The sequence below is a fragment of the Haemorhous mexicanus genome, chromosome 9, assembly GCF_027477595.1.
Source record: "Haemorhous mexicanus isolate bHaeMex1 chromosome 9, bHaeMex1.pri, whole genome shotgun sequence".
Taxonomy (NCBI): Eukaryota; Metazoa; Chordata; class Aves; order Passeriformes; family Fringillidae; genus Haemorhous; species Haemorhous mexicanus.
The window spans coordinates 3,928,474-3,943,556 of NC_082349.1; the positions used below are offsets into that span (position 1 = coordinate 3,928,474).

The 15,083-nt window shown below is 44.1% G+C and overlaps 1 protein-coding gene across 10 annotated transcripts in view; it reads right to left on the reverse strand.

Annotated features, from left to right (window-relative positions):
• Nucleotides 1–14,843, reverse strand: part of FGGY (FGGY carbohydrate kinase domain containing) — a 259,625-nt gene extending 244,782 nt beyond the window's left edge. For 5 of the 10 annotated variants that reach the window (XR_009487461.1, XM_059853677.1, XM_059853675.1 and 2 more), the window contains exons 1-3: nucleotides 14,710–14,843; nucleotides 12,924–13,038; nucleotides 6,783–6,864 (exon numbers count right to left, since the gene is read on the reverse strand). The gene's annotated coding sequence lies outside the window, so the exon portion shown is untranslated. Of the gene's footprint in view, nucleotides 1–6,782; nucleotides 6,865–10,795; nucleotides 10,914–12,923; nucleotides 13,039–13,996; nucleotides 14,227–14,709 lie in introns of all 10 variants that reach the window. The other 5 variants (XM_059853683.1, XM_059853680.1, XM_059853679.1 and 2 more) reach the window with 4 other exon arrangements.
• Nucleotides 14,844–15,083: the final 240 nt, after the last annotated feature.

Here is a 15,083-nt window from a genome sequence, read left to right on the forward strand (position 1 = left end):
TTATCTGCTGACTGTGAGTGAGCTGGGGGGCAGCTTTCTGCACTCAGCACCAGAGGTGCAATTAATTGGAGCAGAAAGATAGGAAAGAGGAAGACACAGCTCTGTCCCTTCACACTGTGCTCCCTCATGGCTTGTGTCATTAATTGTACTGCTCCAGGAAACACACTTGGCTGAACAGAGGTTTGGGGATTTATCCCATTATTTGGCTTAGGAAGGATAAATACTACCAACACTCAACAGCCAGAATCTGTCTCATTTATGCCTTCTCTTCTTGAGAACGGATGAAACAGCTCCTGTGCAGAAGCTTTGGACTAGACAGAACCAAAGGAAGGGGCACTGGGAAAGGCTGTGGGTGCCAGAGAGGAGGGACTGCCTGGTTTCGGTGTCTGTCTCCGTTATGAGTAAGAAGGCCTCAAGAGGCAGGGTGTGGAAGGCTTTGGCACAGGCAGAGTGGCACAGGAGCTGACAGGGGTTTCCTCCAGGACGGCTGCAGCGCGAGCCAGGGCAGGAGGTTCCTCTGCCACTGGGAGCCGGGCTCCAGCCTCTGCCAGGGCCGGGTGACTCATGGCAGGGGGAAGGCAAGACTTGGCAACCTGGGCTGTCTCACACAGCAGCAGGTTTTGTTCTCCGTGGGATAACCCAGGGAACGTGTGGCACAAGGCCAGACTCCTGAGTAAAGGACTGCAGCCCTTGTTCCTCTCTGGCCATTCCTAACAGCAAAGAACCACATCAATTCATGCAGCTTACAGGGCTTGACACATCCTCATCCTCCCTGCTCCACAAATGATGGAGGGAGGCTGCATAGGAGTGATGCTGATGGGACCAGGACTGTCCTGCTCCCTTCCCCTGCAGCAGTCAGACCTGGCAGGCCCCAGGAGCTGGGAATATCCTCCTGGGACAGGATGCCACTCCCACGCAGCACAGCGAAACCAGGGCTGTGATTCACAGGGGGAACCACTTCCCTTGGGACAGAGGTAATGGCTCCCATTTCCTGCTCTTTACCTACCCAATTTTTAAGGTTCCCATCCTCACCACAAGCATCACACAGTTCGCACAACAGCAGCTGGGCTGCTGTAGCTTATAGCCCAGCACTTCAAGGTGTTTCTGGTTGGTACCTTTAAAGCTGGGATGCACCCACATGTGAGGAGAGCCCTGGGAAATGCCACCTTCCTTTTGGTAAACTCCTTCAGGATCACCATATATTGCCCTTGGGGCTCATGAAAAAAACCTCAGGCCCTGTGAGTTTTATTTTACAAGTGGACAATACACCCATGGTCTGGCTCCTGTGATGTACTGAACACTGGGACTGTGGCTGGCGCTGTGCCCCTCTGAAAAGGGGTTGAGTAACCACATTTGAAGAATAACATGACATTTCACTGCAGTGGGACTGACTGTGAGATTAGAGTCAGGCAGGTGAAAGGGCTCAGTGCTGAAGTCTTTTCTGGAAATCAGCCATCTCACAAAAGTCTGAAGTACAATACACCAAAAGGAGATAGAATTAGGAGATACATTCACCATTTTTACAAAGCTCCAGATCATAAGACCACTCATGTTTAAAGGAACCCCAGAAAGACATGTAGTTCAACCTTCTGCTCAAAGCAGAGTCAGCTATGAGGGCATACCAGGTCACTCTGGGCTCTGAGTGGTCCATTTGCCTTTAGGATGCCTGTTGCAAGCATCGATGAGTTTGGGTTTCACATTAAAACAGACAAATTTGCACTTAGTGAAAAAGAAATTTTAACAGCCTTCGAAATATCAATGAATATGGTCCACAGGAGTGAATTAAAGCAAAAGACTCCCCAGTACTAATTCCTCCAATTTCCAATCTGCTCTGCTAAAGCAGTGAATAAACTGAGCTCTAGTGGTTGACTCTCTAAATTCTCTAAGTTTGCTCTCCACAAGTGCCAATGCCATTGCCAGCCTTGAGCACACAGGTTTGTACAGTTTACACAGAAACACCCTTACCAGCAAAGTGTATTTGCTTCCTGCCCAAACACACTAACAGTAAAATGTTGGCTCTTTATAAACTGCCTCCAGAGTCCATCCCTGGAAGCAATAAGCTATTGGTTAAAGATTCCTTAGATTCTTAGTGACGTTTTCTGATAATGGTCCCATTTATAAACACAGATTACAGTTCCTACGCAGGGGTTTAACAGCACTGGCTTGTTCTAAAGTGTGCTTTACCCTGGGTTATCAGAACAGTAGCTGAATTCCTCCTATGCAAAAGGGCAAATTCAGATACCTTTAGTCACCTTTTTCCACCACGAGTCTCACTGAATTAACTGAAGATTGATGATCAGACAATGAACAAAGGGTTGAGCCTGCACATAGGGCTAACACGAGGGTAATCATTATACCATGGGACTTCACCTATGTGGTGGAATGGGCCCCAAGTTTTCTAAATTTCACCTTCAAATCACAGCTTTTCACTGTTTTATCAGTGTGGTTAAAGCAGTGAAACCTTTTGAGGCAGGTACCTTTATTTTCTGAATTCTACAGTTTAACTTAATTCATGTACTGGAAGGAGACTGTCCTTGATTTCACTACAACTGCATTCAGACAAAGGATTGCAGATGGAATAATCTATAAAAAATACCAACATCACTAAAGTGCTCTGCCTTAATGACAAAGTATGGAAGACAGGCAACATTTTTCACTTTAAAAGCTAATGAGGGCACTTTCTGAATTCAGAATAGATGGTGTTCTTCTGGCAGTTCTCCCACTGTCATTTCATGTGTTTGTCTTCCCAAAACCACACATCTCCCAAAGCTCTGGGTCACAAAACATGAACAAGGTGAATACTGGGGCCACAACCAACAACCAAACAGAAATGCCAAGGGGAAGGACTTCTTTATTGAGTGGTATTTCCTACATTCCAGCACAACCTTTTCTGGCTACCCACTGCCTTGTTCGGTAGAGGCAGGAGCATCTCTTTGCCATGGTTTTCTTAAACTTTTCTTTGCAATGTTTAGTGTCCTAAGCCTACAGCTGTAAATGGTCCTCCTAAATTATCAAATTCCATAGGTGTGTGTCACCTCCTGCCTCGTGGTACCAGAGTGTCTATCACCCTCTTCCTTATTGCCTGATCAACGATCCCCTCTAATCACCCTCTTCCTTATTGTCTAAATATTTCCTTTACTAGCATTCACACATGGGAATAACTTGTTTTAATGTTTTACATAACAGATTATTTCAGAAACCAGCAGTATAAAACAACATCAGAAACTCTGACCAAATCTCAGCTAACAATGTGCATTAAATGAGCTTTTGGCAATCTACTTTTTCTTTTCTTTTTTAATCTATACCATCAGTACTCTTAACCCCACCTACTAAATCCACAGCACACACCTAGCAGTGATACAAAAGGAGCTAGAAAACTTGTTATAAACTCAGAAAAACAGATGAGGATGGTGTTCCAGATTCATAAAGAGGAGCATTTCATGCCTGCAACTGCAGAATTCAGTTTTATAATAATTGTTTGTGCTGCTGACTTCCTTCAACACCTGTGACCCTGCTTGTCATGGCCTCATTGCCTGCTGGAAACTTGGCAAAAGACAAGAGAAGAGATATTAGGGAACCAATGCTACATCCTGAGAGAGGCCATAAAGTCCAAAGGTTGGACAGGATTGCCAGGAGCAGCCTGATAAAGGAAGGAAGCATGTGGTTCCGAGCAGACAAACTGCTGTACCGGAGTACAACATGTTCAGAGCTGGAGCTGCATCCCAATGTCTCCCACACTCCACAGAGCACACACTATCCAGGGACTCTTCCCAAACAACCCCCCTTGAAAATGAATTATTTTAATCCCCTTTCTGAAATGAGTATGTATCTGTTCAGTGCCAGAATTTCACAGATCTTAAATTTAAAAAACCCTCCTCTTTGTTATTTCAAATTAAGGTAGGATGATTTGTCAATTTAATAAAAGAAAAAAAATCTCGTACAATACCCCTTCTGAATTAGCATATTCAAGCCTTTCCAAAATCCAGCTCCAGTAAAGAACTTGTCTTTAAAAATCTACCAGACTGTAACTAAGCTTGTCACTTGACATGTGAAACAAATAAGCCAATAATCGGATCCTTCAGAAAATTTCAATTAAACCTCTAAAACTGTCTCATTAAATACCCAGCATCTGAAGAGTTTTTACTCAGAAGGAGAGCACAGCACCTAAAGGTTTCACATTCGGAAGAGCATGGGGCATTAATAAATTTTTCCCTGTCTTTCCTACTCATCACTTGCTCAGTTACATGAGCACAGTGTTTTGTGATGCCACTCTGTGAATCTGAGCAGAAAACCCTTTCCTGGCTTTCAGCACGAATGAAACCAAGAGCCCAGCATGGCCCCAGAAAGGACTGAGCAAGCACAAGCAAAGAGCAGGACTGGCAGCCAGGGGAGGGAGGAAAAAGGACACGGATTGCTTTGAGCTCTCATATTGCTGCTGAGCACTTTCTATTATAGAACCATAACCTAATATGCTTTCAAGACACTGACTCTGAGCTGCTTCCCACCGTGCGTCTCCTTCCCTGCGCGGATCCTACAGGGATCTACCCCGCTCCCGGAACGCGCCGGCACGTCGGACACCGCTCTCTGTCATATTTTCATTAATCACTCAACAAGAGGAAGGAGAAGCCCAGCAGTGCCCCTAAACACAACATCTGCCTTGAGAAGCAACAGCACAGTCCATAAGGACGGCTCTCGCTGTGAGTGCAATGCCTGGCTCGGCAGTGCTGTCCTCCCTGGGGAGCTCAGCTGTGGGAAGCAGGAGCAAGGAACTGCCTTTTTAGGACTGTGGCTGAGCGGGACGGGAAGAGCTGGGGCAGGATCAGGGCTCCCGCAGCAGTTCCCTGGCCTTATAAGGACAAAGCCAGGTACTTTCCCAGGCAGCACATCCAGGTAAGGCCTGGCAGGGCTTCCCAGGATCCCCCGCTGCCCGGGGAGACCCTTGGCCACTGCCACACCTGCACGGTGCAGACCTACAGCCCCGCTGTCCCCAGCTCAGAGCATTTCAAATAGGCCTTATTAGGAAACAGGGAAGCTTAATTAACTAATTGAAAGATCGTTTTGAGATCTGCAAAGCCAGATGGTTTGTGGGTGAACCGTTCTTGATATTAATGTGACATTTTAAGGCATTCACAGCAACATTTTGGAGCGCAAGTCTCTAATGTCAGGCATCTTTTTAGCTACCTACGTAAGAGGAAAGGTTTCCAGAGGTGAGGAGCAACTGGATTCTCCAAGGGCTTTGACACCCAAAGCCTCAGATACTCAGCAATTGGTCTAAGCAATCTTTAGGAACACACACAATTAAGACTCCTCCCCAGCTGCCTAAAAATTAAGGCCACTTGACAGAAAAGCCAAAAGGTTTTAGTTTCATTCCATTTAATGAGATTTCTTGTTACTACCTGTTTTGTTTTTCCAGGGAGTGAAACAAACTAAAGCACTTCAGGACAAATCCATCTATATAGAATATACATGTAAATAACCCTGACCGTGAACTCTTCCATATTGTTGCTCTTTTTACTTTCCTGACTCCAATTTTTATAAGTAAAAAGAAGAGGTTGTGACTGAAATAGAAAAAAAGTATCCCCTTTCCCTCAGCAATACCCATTTTAAAATTAGATTTTTGAATCTTTATCAGAAGAACGGCCACAAAAATTGAGTATCCTTGAGTATTTTTCTTTGGGGAAATAAAAAAAAAAGAAATTTCCCTTTAGATATGGTTAAAAAATAATTTGCAGTGCAAAGTTATAATGAGACACTACCCACCCAGGATTAATCCAGCTTCTCAGTTGTGATTAAGAAATGGCACATTGAAATTCAAAGAATTACCAACATATTTTGCCGTCTTAAGTTTTTGAGGTTAAACTTTGATAACTGCCTGCCTGAAGATGCTGAAAAGTGTGGGTTTAGCTGAAAGCAGCTACTTGAAACTTAAAGAGATGAGAATGGCTTGACAGGTTTGGTCTGTACAAGGTTTTAAATCCACAGAGAAGTGTCTGCCCTGCACCCCAAACTACTAACTGCACCATTCATACCCCCAGGTAACAACCAAAGCAGGAAGACCAAAACTTGGATTCCTCTTGCCACATCCCACTTTGCAACACACTGTCAAGAAAACATGGGGGAAGTACTAATTCCCCCTGGGTAATCACAGGGCATCCATTTCTAGGATTCCTTCTGAGAGGCCCACCAGCAGAAATGAGGTCACGGACAACAGGAAAAATGACACGAATTAAATACGTTAAATATGTGACAAACTTAGTCTGAGCTCAGTCTTGTGTAGGACTTTCTCCAGTTGTTGACTGGGCTGGGATTACATTTTCATAGCTCCAAAGGAGCACCAGGGCAAGCTTACTTTCATAAAAGGAATAAAATTTTGACAACAGGTTTCATATTGTAAAATTCTCCTTTAAAATAACCTGCTTGCCAAAGCAGTTAAGCTGCCAGAAAGGGAGAGAGGCTGGGAAACTTTATTCCCTTTTAAAAGCAATGAGTGGGCTGTGCTGCTCAGGTACACCAGGCATTGCTCCAGAACCAGGGAGCCTTGGCTCATTAGGAGCAATTAAAAAAAGAATTCTGAGGGGACTTTAAAAACAACAACTTCCCAAAACAAAACATGCATATGTACCACATGCATTTGTTTATGCAGCTGTAATGAGTGATGAAATCCATTTATGAGCTGAAGTCACAAGATTCTAAGCAGGTCTTTGTTTAATCTCAGTAAGTCATGACATTTCCCTACTACTTATAATAACGTGATTTGGATCAACATTTTCAAACTTATGCACCTGTGTTTTAACACTGCTCACCAACTGCACTTCTCTGCAGACAGAACAGGCTGTCCTGGAGGCCCCACTTCGATCAAGCACCCTAAAAACAGATACAGAAACCTGGTTTTAGTTAAATACATGCCTGCAGTTCTTGAATTCAGCACATCTTCTGCAGTTCTTACTCAGACTGAGACTCTGGGCAACCTACAAAGAGCGTAAATAAAAATCAATGAGACCATTAGTGGGATGAATACTTACAGCATCAGCCCTTCTATAACCACAAAGTCTGCCCAGATGGATGCCCTTAAAAGACTTTCAGAAGGTTTGCTCCAGACAATGGCTCTAGTTCCAGCACGTTGCTGTGACTTGGGAGAATAAAATGAAGATAAATGCAGCTGTTTCTGCTTACATTAATGCAGCATTAGTGCCCTCAGTAAAAAAGGTAGGACAGAGTATGCAGGAAAATAAAAGATTCAGCACAAATAACTATTAAGTTACATGTTTGGTGTATTTATAAACAGTGCTAGGCTTTAGATGTATTATTATATAGCTTTAACATCAGTAATCCTGCATATAAATCAAGACCATGTTTTTAGCTTTGATATTAAGGAGAAGAAAAAGGGCAAGACCAAAGACATTTGGCACTGCTGTTTTTGTCATTATGCTGCTATTAGCTTTGCAAACAGCTCTGATGTTTTGTCAGGATCAGATCAAAACTAAATGACTACAGGTCCACTGGTAATACAAACAGAGTGATTTTGTATTAGTTCTTTCAAGAAGGGAAAAAAGGTTAGACTTTCAGACTGAACAAAATGTCAGTGTAGCCAATGGACCACGACAGGGCATCCCAGACAGAGAAAAGTTCTCTGGGCTTGTGAGGTGTGAGGAAAAGTGTTGCTCCAACACCTTTCTCTGTTCTGTCTCTCCTTTGGCCTGTTCACCTCCTGCTCTCCAGAGCCCCAAAGAAGCCAGGAGAACAGGTGGATTTTCCAGTGTGTCAGCAAACCAAGATGGCAGGAGGATGTAAGGACAATGCAAGGATCTTTCACCTGGAATGTTTTGTTTCAAGCAACCTCTTTTTATGTGCAAGAGAATAAAGTACAAGACAATTTGTCCAGCAGCTTGAACCCTTATTTAGGAAGGCTCTAACAAGGGCAAAGTCAAATATGCATAATCAGCAAAGTCTGTGCATCACCCAACTGGCACCAACACAGTTTGTTCCTTTTCCTTGCATTTTCTACCATTATTTTTGTTGATATAGGAAAAGAATATGCACTCTTGCCTCAGAAATTTATATATGCTAGCTATATTAATGGGAAAATAAACTCAAATGATATCTTCCTGCCTAATTCTAAGTCGATAAGGATTATATTTTATACTTCCCTTTTTCCAAAGCCCTTTTCAGTTATTTTCCTTTCGCTTTTGGGATCTACTGTATCAGAATGTCCAAAAGAAAACGGCTGTAACTACTGAAGTCAGTGCTACAACTGGAAAACACATATCAGTAAAACCCATTCTTTAATATGTGAGTCCACATTAACTAAACCCAGCTGAAAAGTTCTGAGAAGTTAAATTAAAATAAATAACTGTGAGAGTTAAGTAAACAGTTCCCTTACTGGATTTGCTATAACTGACTAAAACTTTTCTTCCTCTTTCCACATTAAAGGAGAGCCCTAAAACCACATTTTGCATATTTTATTACTTCAAACCTTTTCTAACCCGGTTCCCAGGTCAGACCAAGTCTAAAAAAACTTTAAAAAGTGAATCTAACATTGTTCTAAAATAACAGAATCCAGTGCAGTGTGAACAACAGGACTATCAATAAATGTCTACTCTTATTCCCAGACCCAGAGTGGAATTTAAACAATTTTTAGCCCCTGCGATTCATGATTTATTGAACTGAACTGGCACACCAGCTTTAACAATCAATGTTACCCATCTGATGCCTCTGAGTGCTTTCACCAGAGAGAGGAACTGCACGTTTGGAGAAAGAAAACATTTCTGTGATTGTTTTAAAAATCACAGTTGAAAGTTTCTTGAAAGGTCAGAAAGCAAGTTCTCCTGGTAGACACAGATTAGCAGCAGAGGGTAGGCAAGGTGCTCAGGGTGTATGGGAAGGGTAATCCATCAGATTGATAGCACCACTATGTATATGGCACAATTATATCTTATCTCCCCAGCCCTGCAACCAAAATAAACCCCATGGAAGCCTTGGAGTCTGCTTCTGTTGTCTTTAAGTACACACCCCTTAGGGTGGCGACCCAGGACACACCACACGCCTTTTACCTCGTGTAAGACAAAAGCAAAACAAATATAATCAGTATTTTTCCTCTTAGGACTCTCACTGAGCCTCTTTGATGTGTTTTCCCTAATCGTTTTCTCTTTTTAATCATCACACTCAGGGGTTTCTCTGAGCTTATTATGGTTTAGGTTTTATGTAACCTCTTCCAGGCGGGCGCCTTCCCAAGCTCCCAACACAGCAACTGCTGTAACAGTACACAGCAACTCTACACCAAGGAATACCTTGGCCAAATGAAACCAAAAGGGAAATTTAGATGAGTACATTCTGCTTAGGTTGGAATTTTGGCTCAGACACAAGAGTTCACACTCCTGGTCTTGCAAAAAGAAGCTCTAATGGAGATACTGAAAATGAAAGTATCTCTTCTACTTCAAAGCTGAAAATCCGGCCGCTTCTACAAAGTGTTTTTCTGCTCTGGGAAATTTTACTTCTCTACACCCATTCATGAAGGGGAAATCCTTGGTCCCGCAAGTTACCTGTGGGTTTGCAATTCACTTGACTAGATCTGAGACTCTGCCAGTATGATTTACTGGCATAAAACAAGTTAAATTTAAATTTCCAATTTCCACGTGGCTGCTTGCCAATATTTCTTTGTCTTAGGAGCAATTATTTATGTTTATTTTATCTTGATTCTCTTTAGCAATATTCCTACTTACATAGAGAATCCTTCAATGGATTACTACATTCTTTTCAGTTTCACCTAAGAAGTGCATTGGTGTCCTATAGTTCAAAAATTTTCCTGATCTACTATTAACAAAATGGCTCAATTTATACCAGGCACCACGTAAAACTCACATAAATGGAACACCTATAAAATGTGCAGTAAACAGCTGCCCCCCGTCTAAACTGCCGGGAGATACATGAGGTTCTACAGTTAATTTCCATTTATTAGCTAAGAATTATTGCTATCAGTGGTACTCATTTCTGTTGTTCCATGTCAGGATGCTGCCCAAGCAGGAGCTGGGACAAGACCTGGAAACATTTCCTTCACGTGGGAAGGTGCCCAGCTAAGAAGCTGCTTATTGAACCTGACAGCAGGCGTATAAGCAACATTAGAGGGAGTGCTCACACGTGTACTCCCAATGAAGGGGAGGACAAGGCGGTGAAAGTCAGAGCTATTACAAGACAAATACAAATTGTTTTTAATCTCCAGGATACTAAAAATTTTTTTGAGAGCTCCCAGTGTTTGGGAGAGGAGGGAGGGAAAGAAAGGGGTAGGGGAGCAGTAAGCTCTGCTGAGACTTTTCTTATGGTTTCCGTCACCTTTTGTGGGAAAATCATTCTAGAGAAAAGCAAGAGAGGATTTTGAAACTAACAGAAAAGGACTTGCTAAAAGGTAATTTGCTCTGTAAAACTTCCCAAGGAGCCTGAAAAAGCACCCTGAGCACGCCCTTTATCACACAGCTTTGCATATGAAATGCTGTTTGTTTCAGAGGCAGTTGTATATTTTTACCTGGGGGGTTATTCCTGTCAATTGTCCCCTGATTACTGATCTGTGAGAAGCAAGTGAAGGAGTCAGAACTACCACAAGGATAGAAATACAGCTATTGAAGTTCGTGGGATTTTCAACATTCTTACCCCAAAACTTTACCCTTTGAGTAAACACTGCCATATATTTTTTTTTTTTTGTTTGGCTCCCTGGTGGGCCACCTGAAAACCATCAGCACTCAGAGAAGAAAGCTGCTATGGTTTATTCAGAATTTCCTTAACCCCAAGTCCTGCTGTGCATTACCATTTCCCAGAAAGGTGCATTGTTCTATCAGCACCCCTATCAAATTCAAGAGCAGAGCCGCGCTGTCGGGACGTGCAGCAGCTCAGAGAGGCCGGGCTGTTGCAATCCTGTTGCAATCCTGCGTAGAAAACAGAACGTTAACACTGGCATGCTGCTCCCACGCCCTCCCCTCTCCGGGCTTCCCATTAACTCCGTGACACCCTGCAAGGCACAGGATTTATTTACACAACATCACTTTAGAGAGGGGCATTTGTTCGGCTGCGATGTTGACAAGGCTTAGGAAGCACTACCCGCCAGAGTAAAGGTGTATTAAGCATCAACTGAGGATGAAAGAAATGCTTTGAGACACGCTTGATCGAGTTTCCAGCTGCAGCACAATTCCCTTTTAGCCAGGAGTTGCTGGGACAAGCTAGGGAAGCTCGTGGCTTTCACAGAGAGCAGTGGCTGGCACTCACAGGCTGGTTCCACGAGGACTTTAATCCGGGATGTGTGGTGACACCCTGAAAAGAAGCGAATTCCTCTCTGGCCAGCCATTCAGGTTTTAGCCGGGCTGGATGGAGCGGGACGCGTTTCCCAACGCCGTTCACCTCAGGGCAGTGGCAGCGCCAGGGAGGGGACAGCGTGGGAGCCGGAAGAAGGCAGGACGGGCTTTGTGTCAGCACGGCCGGCCGAGCCCACGGCGCGCCCCACGTCACTCCCGGCTCTGCTGATTTCATCTGCTCAGGAGCGCTCCTCGCTTTTCCTTAAAAAGCATTGCTATGTGGAGAGCAGTTTACAACGTGGCACAGGTGTAAAAACAGGCGGGGAAGCTCAGGGGCACATTTAGCGGGTGGGAGTGAGCAAAAGTGCCCTAAGCTTCACCTCCGCACTCCTGCGTCTGAAGCACCCATTCATCCTGTTCCCTGAGGGGAGTATAGAGCAGAATTCCCGTGCTTCACGTGGTCATCTTCTTGCCAAAGGACTGAGAATCAGGGCTGATTCCTTAGGAAACGACCAGTGGGAAGGTGGAGAGATGCTGGTGGCTGTGCCTCAGCATCCCTCCTTCTGTGAAGCTGCCATGTGATAATTCCTCCTACACGACCAACTCCAAATCACTGTCAGAGCCCCTCGAAGCAGAGACTCTGAATGTAAAGAAAACAAAACAACCCCCACAAAAAGCAAGCCCTTAGCAACTAGAAGATATTTGGTCAAAAAGGTCAAAGAGTGACCAGAGAGTTAAACTGGCACAAATCTAAGTGGCAGTATATGCTCCACACAGTCCTGGGTCAGATTCAAAATGCATTACAAGGCTCACGAACCAATAAAAAATGCCATTGATTGATATCCTAAAAGCAAATAGGGGCAGTAAGAAATATTTTATACCAACAAGTTAATACTAGATCTTCTTCCAAATGAAAATCCATTGCTTCCCCATACCTATTCCTTACTGCATTTAAAAAAATAAAACTAGTTCATACCACTTGTCCAGCATTTATTCCCCTCTGATCTGCCTGCTTTACTAGGACTTCAGTCTCATTATGCCGGTTTTACAAGGAGGGAAATCAAACTAGAAAGATGCTGAAGGTGATTAAGGGTCATTCAGTAGGGTGGTAAAAGCAGGGAAGAGTATAATTCCCATTTGAGTTTACTTTCTTCTCCTGTTTTTCCTCATTGGGTATACAGAAAATAAGATTACTTTTCACTAAACTCACAAGGTTATATTAAAGAGGTGAACAATTTTTTTTGGCCAAACTTTTAAAGTTTTCTTAGTAGTCTTGAAAGGAAATATATTCCCCACCAGTACTGCTTAAGGGTTAGATGAAAACTCTGCTGACCAATAACATAAATGTGAAATAAACCCCTGTTCTTATTAATATTTATGTAATAATTCAGGGCTGAAATTGGCTATCATTGAAGTGACCTCAGATCTCTGACATAAATGCCTATTTGAAGCACCTGGCAATGGGCTGGGAGCATCCACACCCAGAATTGCCTTGTCTGGGCTTGCAGCTCTGCCAGCCACACACCTTTTCCTACACTACTGCAGGAACTGGGAAACATCAGCACAAAACGTGCTTATGTAGAGCAAGGCTACGTTGTACCATTAACTCTTACAACACACATGCTTCACCTCCCTCACATGACTTACCTGAGCCCACAGCCCTCTCCTCACTCTGCTGAAACCTCTGGAAACCTGTGCTGCTGCTGGTACCCAGCTCTCCAAATACCACACAGCACTTCTGGAATGGCTTGCTAGTTGTTTCCTATTAAAAAAAAAAGTAAAATTTAAACCAATCTGAATTTCAATTTGCAGCCATCACAGCCTTTAGGCCCTTGCTTTAGCATTGTCCTTTTACTCTGAAAGTTCTCCTTGATCTTATGAACTTGTTTTTAACATTTTCAATATTGTAGCTTTTTATATGTTTCATATGTTCTCAACAGACTGTAAAAAGTCCTGTGAGCTGAGCAACCCATCTGCCAAAGGCCCTGCCAGCTGCTCATGGACTTGTTCTAGCACACATGGGAACAGTGCTCCTGAGCCCACTGTAAAAACACAAGATCTCAGGTAGTGACCCTTATGATTCTGGGCTAAATTTCCCATCTCCTCTTCCCTCTGAAACAAGGGAACATAGAGATGCTGTAGTGCTGGCAGCTGCATACAATTTTTACCACAGAACAGCAATTTTGAGAGGCTGAGCATCCTGGTTCTTCTCCTGTGGAAGTCCTGAGGATCTGCTGTGGGTGAGGCCAGGCCATTCCCAGCCATGAGGGGACAGGGCTGCCCAGACAGGGAGGAGCAGCTGTGTCACTGTGTGATAGCTCAGCTGGGATCAGAGTTCAGGTTGTTATTAATCAGGTGGGACAGAGGAAGAGAAGCAGTTCAGCAGCACCTTCTCCAAAACAGAAGCCTTGAACTCTGCTTGTGCTTCCAGGCACTGTCCTTCCCAGGCCATGCCCTTTCCTGCCTACATTGCCTTCCTTGGCTCTTTGGCAATCCTAACTGCTCCCACACCATGACTCCAACACAAATGACTGTCATCCACAGTGAATGTTTCCATTTGAATTACGTGAGCAGGCCCTCTGTAAACTTCCCCACAGGCTCCACCACACTAATCCCAGGGAAGGAGCAACCTGCAGGACCTACTTTCACTGTTGAATGCTTTCTCTGTTTGTTGCTCCTCCCGTCAGAGCCATTACCCGAATTCAGAGAGGTGTCCTTACATCTGTCACCCAGCAGCCACTGCTGACATTCAGGACAGGAACTCGCTGTCTGTGTCCAAGCCTGAGCCCACGGCACAGAGCAGGAAAGCTCTGACTGCTCCCTGGAAATCCCTGAGCTCTGGGTTGCTTTTCACTGGGCAGTTCTGGTCTCATGCAGACTCACTTCCTCCCCTTCTCCTGTTGCAAGTACTGCTTTATCCCAGGTTGCCAGGAACCTACTGTGCCAACAGCTGCTAAGACAGAGCAAGGTGTCAACTTTGGCAGGATGCCAGATTGTTTATTAATTAAAAATTTAAGCAGTCTGTATTTGTCCTGAGTCCCTAATCAAAACTGAGCTATTTTACCCAGGGATGTGAATGGTTAAATCCAATTATTCTGAGGCTTTCAGTCACAACTGGCAACTACAAATAAATCCATTTTGTTGACACTACTGCCTGTTTATTGAAATACCCAAAGACCACAAAGCTAACTTCAGTTCTCCATGGCAAAACCCCACCTCAGTAATATGGGAACATATGCACACTTCCAGCAGGATCTTTCCCCCTGAACACAGTAAATACCTTTTCAAAGGCATTCACCTGCCTCCCCAGCACTCAGCATCAATATGCTTCTATTTGTATGGTACATTTTTCCTGCTGCCAGCTCCCAATGCCAAGCAGAGCCGTCTGCTTCCCATATGCCACCCGTCCTCCAGTGCCTCCTCTCCTGCTTACCTTCCCCCTCTGGGCTCCCACTGTGGATCAACTGCTACTCTGCCAGCCTTCTTGGTGTGTAGAGGATTTTTCCAACTGCAAGCTCCACAGGATGGGAACTCTGCCCAACTCTCTATTTCCCGGAGCACCAGCTAAGCTGTGGTATAGAAATAATGAGCACAGAGACATTATTGGTGTGACATTTAGATTTGTAATATCCCAAACATCCTTCTAGAGGAAGGTGTCCCTGCCCAGGGCAAGGGGGTTGGGACGAGATGATCTTTAAGTTCCCTTCCAACCCCAGCCATTGAAGGATTCTAAAAAGCACGGGAAGCAAGGCCCCAGGGTTCCTTTCAGACTCATCTCTAGACAATGTGGTTAACTTCTACTTGCTC